General features: G+C 31.8%; 1 pseudogene; it reads left to right on the forward strand.

The window, feature by feature from the left end:
* Positions 1–464: 464 nt before the first annotated feature.
* Positions 465–1,255, forward strand: LOC143635111 (cysteine-rich repeat secretory protein 55 pseudogene; annotated as a pseudogene).
* Positions 1,256–5,304: the final 4,049 nt, after the last annotated feature.

Below are 5,304 nucleotides of genomic sequence, written 5' to 3' on the forward strand. Positions count from 1 at the left end.
CTCAAGACGAATACAAAAAATTTGCCCGTATATGTAATAAAAATTCTTAAAAGATCGACAATTTCTTTACCAGGCTCAATAGTTTGTTGATATTTAATAAACTTGTTCATATTTTTTTTATTGACTCTTTATTAGTTTTTTTAGTTATTTTAAGTCAAATTCACCAGTTAAGATTAAAAAGTATTTATATATATAACTTTTTTCCTTTAATATTATAAGCTCAAAAGCTCTTACCAAGACCATGTCTAAAACATCGACCGAGCCATGTATGACGTATGAGATAGCACCTGCTGACTAGTGGCGGCCAAATGGTCACCTTTGTTGGTGGCCCAGTTTGGTCACAAAATTAACTATTATTTTACTATAATTATTTTTCAAAAAGGAAGCCGATAAAAGAATTAAAAATATACGGCTATATATAATAGTAACCTAAGTGATCCAATTTCCAAACACATATCCAAAACATGGCCTTTTCTCACTATTATTTCCTTATCTTTACCCTATTCATTCTCTACGTAGAATCAGCTGATCCTTCGGCACAACTTTGCAACGAGAACTCAAACACCACCTCACCCGAGATAACTAAAAACATCGACTCGGCTCTAGCCAAACTGGTCCAAACCGCCTCCAAATCAGGCTACAGTGCGATCTCACTCGGCACGGGCCAAACCCAAGTCTTTGGGCTAGCCCAATGCCGAGGAGACGTCCCCACCGAAGAATGCTCAAGTTGCCTCGAAACGCAAAAGAAATAAAAACAATTTGCCCTGACCGAGTCGATGCTCGGCTATGGTATGAGTATTGCTTCATAAGGTACGATACCAAAAACTTTTTTGGTCAAGTTGATACCGGGTACGGATTGATTTACGCTAATGTTGAAAATGTGACGGACCCAGAAACTTTTAATAATACGCTTGGGGCACTTATGTACCGGGTAAATACATTAGCTGCAGGCCCGGGCTTCAAACGGCTTGGGACTGGGGAGACTAAGTTGTCGGATTTTGAGACGCTTTATGCATTGGCTCAATGTACTAGAGACTTGTCGTCGCTTTCGTGCGGACAGTGTTTAGCGATGGCTCTCGGCCAGACTTTTTGTGACAACAAGAAAGGGTGTCGGGTTATATTTAGTAGTTGCTACATTAGGTATGAATTGTATCCGTTTTTCTTTCCACTCGATGATAAGTCGGCTCTTGAAAGCTCTTTGAAGACACACTACCGGCGGGTAGTTAAAAAACCTTAAAAGAGTTTTTGGTAATGATTTCAAGAAGTTAATTAGTTCCCTTTCGAGGATGTTATCAATAAATTTGTGTTTTATTTTACGTGAAATGCCAATGACTATTAGTTTTTATTTAATCAAGTTTTTCATTTATGTTTAAATGAGACACAAATGTGGTGTTTCGACAGGACATGGTTTATTGTAAACATTCTTCAGCTTGTGACTAATATCCTAAGTTTATGAACACGAGTTGACGCTGTCTCAGTTATGCCATGAGGTATACATTCACGCTTCTTAACTTTATGTAGGCATCACATTACTTACTCTACTCCATTTCACTTCATCTCACTCGAAGAAAATAGTTACCCCCCCCCTCCAACACATACATTTACCTCTCTTTATTTAATGTAAAATCAATTCTTAAATCATTATGTGTGTAGAGAATTTTACAACCCGTTAACATTTTAACCCATCTTGCATTTAACACCCCTTTACACATGAAGAGAGTGGTATGCCATGTAAGAATAAATAAATATATTATATTTATTAATATGACTATCGTTATCATTTATATTATAATAGAAAAAATTATCAACATACCTTATTATATATTAGTTTGGTAATTGTTGATGGACCATATTACCATTGCTAGCTAATAAAGGATTTCCCCTTAGGTGTGTATATAGAGAGAATAAATTAACATCATAACCTAATTTTCACATACAATTTTATGTGTCTCCTCTCTTCTAAACCGGGTTCCTCTTAAGAACCAAACACCATCCTTAGCTATACATCCTAACGGGGAACTTGATCAAGATGACAAACATGTCGACTACGTCATACTCTGCTGCGGTTACTACTCTCCCTGCTATAACATGTTCATAGATTTAATATTTATCATGTTTTCTATTATTTTCATGAAGAACTGATCAACATGTGGTATCAAAGCGATGTTGGTAACCAGTTCTTCATGTTTTCCCTAAATATGGAAATTAAATAGAAAGACATGAATTTTGATTAAAACCCTAATTTATTTTGTTTTCTGTTTTCATGTCTTCTTAAGAAAACTAGTTATAATAGCTAAAATTCATATTTAAATCTCTAATATACTCGAAATTTGTTAAAACTATGTTTAAGATTTCGATTCCAGAGAAAACTGAATAAAGTTTCTTCGAAGACGTTCTTCATGCTCATTATAAAATTCGAAGAATCATCCTTATTTTGGATGAATTGTAGGAATAAAATATGTTGTTTGCAATTTTGATTGATTTTTATCTATTAAAAAATTTTGAAACATAATATAGTTTTATCAATAAAAGATTTCAAAATCTTGGATAACTATAATTAAATCCTTTAAATTAGGAAATAAGATAATCCATAAAATTCGAATTCCATATTTATCATAAATTAGTTTATGGGATTTAAAAATAATTTATGAGTTAAAAATAGTTTATGGGTTAAGGATTTTTAAAAATAAATTTCGGTTTTTTCTAAAATGGTTTTGTTTTACCAAAATCCCAAAAACCTTATAAAACCCGAAAACTCCCGAAAACCAACTAAAATCCGGGCTCACTAAAATTCCCGAGAAGTCATAATTCCCAAGAACTCAAAAGTCTCGATAACTAATTTCCCGAGAACTCTAATTTTCCTGTAAACTGTTCCTAATTAAATGTTTTGTAAACAATTAAAAGTTATAAAATTTACAAAAAACATAAAAAGCTTAACTTGAGTGAATTTTGATGTATAGGTGATGTGTTACATTAACCATATCATTCAAGTCTAATTAAAAGCTTTTGTTAGTTTTTGCCTAACATTATGCAAATGTCTCACTTCTGCCTAAAAGTGACGTGTTACGTTTTTATCTAGCAAAACTAGTCCGTACATAATTAAAATAATTGTCTCACTTCTATCTAAAGGTGATGTGTTACAATTGTTTTGCACACATACTTAAATAAATTTTAATTCTGCCCAAAAGTGATTTATTTTTTGTTTAAGTAGGACTTTTAATTATAGACTATTAGTTTGATGTTATTAATAGACATATCACATCTTCAATAAAATATAATGATCCTCACATTAACGATCATAAATTTTAATATTTGTAATTTTAATATCCCATAAAATACTCACTAATCAATATAATTTTCTTCTATAAATAACTATCTCATCAAAATCATCCACTCTAATGTTAAAATATAATATAAGTTTTACATCAAAAAGAGTTTCAAAAACATTTAGCTCTTCTCAGTTTTAATTATCCTTTAAGACATGATATGACTATCCTACTATTTTTTTTAATAACAATCATTCTATTGAAACTAGAGTATCACAAATGGGATGAGTCAATCATAATGTCTCTTATGATAATAATAATCAAGAACTTATTTAAATAAATACTATCATTAGAGTTATTCTAGATTTAGTTTTTCCTAAGACTAGGGATGTTCTTTGGGTCTGTTTTTTGGGTTTTGGGTTTTTCGTTTCAGGTTCTTCGGGTTTGAAATTTTTAAATCTTGACCCGAAACCCAACCCAAATCTCTCATAGGTTTTTCGGGTTCAGGTTTTTTTTGTGTTGGATTAATTGAGTTTCAAGTATCCAAGGAAACAAAAATAAAAAAAAAAACAAAACAAAAAAGAGTAAAAATTACAATGCTAATACTAAAACAACATATTCTTTTTTACTTGTAACGTAAATAACCAAATAATAAACTAACATAACATGATAAAACAATTCAAATGAAAAGTAAAGCAAACTCTAACCATAATTGTCTTCAATCGACAGTGATTTGGTTATTCGATTGCGGTTGCTATTAGTCATAAACTAAAAACTTAAATTATCAGTAAATAGTCGATCTATAATAGGTGGAATGACAATAGTCGATTAAGGTCAGATTCTGATAACTTCAGTGGTTAAGACTTAGCTTATTATACCAAAAAATATATTTGGTTTTAAAACTAAAAGTTTATTCGGGTTGACCTGAAACCAATAAATCAGACCCAAGAACCAACCCGAATTACTTCAGTTCGGGTTCGGGTTTTTCGGGTCGTGTTAGTTTGGGTTCGGGTTAGTCTTTTATCGGGTTTGGGTATTTCGGGTTGGCTTAGTTCGGGTTCGGGTATGGGTTTTCTCGAGTTGGGTTTCGGGTAAAATTGACAACCCTACCTAAGACTAATCAAAATAACTCCTAAGATGCATGTATTACTTCTAAATTCTAACTATAATGTTAAATGGTATCCCTGAATACATCATAATATACAATACCATGACCATAAAAGTAAGGGCTTACACATGAAAATAATCACATTTTTCCAGTGCATTACATACTAATTTTGACTACTACAATTTAATGCCTCAAGACTCAATTATAACATTCAGAAGTACCAAAGAAAAATGAGCGTGTTGATCAACAACATACGTACGAGAAAGAAATGTATGGCACTGGAAATAAGATGTTATTCAACTCACTACCACTAAAACCTAAAAGAGGATAATTCTAATGTTCATAGACAAGATACAGGTATTACTTCCAGCTAAAGCTAGCAATTGGGTACCTGTTTAAGACACGATAAGATCTGTTAGACAAAAAAGCGCGGTATGTGATTTTTTTTATTTTCTTAAGTAATTGAAATTAGTAGGTCAGAATTCATGATTTTCCCTTATTGGTATATGAAACTTAAAACTGCCTTATAGTCATGACATATAAAATAGTTAAATGAGTAGTATTCATGTTTGATACTTGTGTTAAGCGTGCCGTTGCTTTCCTATTAAATCTGTTAAGACATGAATTGCCAGCCCTACTTCCAGCTTTAAGTTCTCTAAGGAGAAGTCATATTGCAAAAATATGCCATTAGATTAGGCATAAGCAACAAGACTACCCATAATTCAAAAGAACAACTGGCTAAAATTGATAGTTGTATATTAATGATATTTAAGTCTATTAATCTTAATATTCCTATTAACACATGGTTGGTTGAGTCTAGTTCTATATTTTTACCCGAAATCAACAAATAACTAACATGAGTGTTAGTGACAAATTTAAATGTTAAGACTATTAGAACCATGATAAACTGTCTTCTAATTACGCTTTATG

This window comes from Bidens hawaiensis, unplaced genomic scaffold, assembly GCF_021521415.1.
Source record: "Bidens hawaiensis isolate Kalapana, Puna unplaced genomic scaffold, B.hawaiensis_p1.1 tig00007411_1, whole genome shotgun sequence".
Lineage (NCBI taxonomy): Eukaryota > Viridiplantae > Streptophyta > Magnoliopsida > Asterales > Asteraceae > Bidens > Bidens hawaiensis.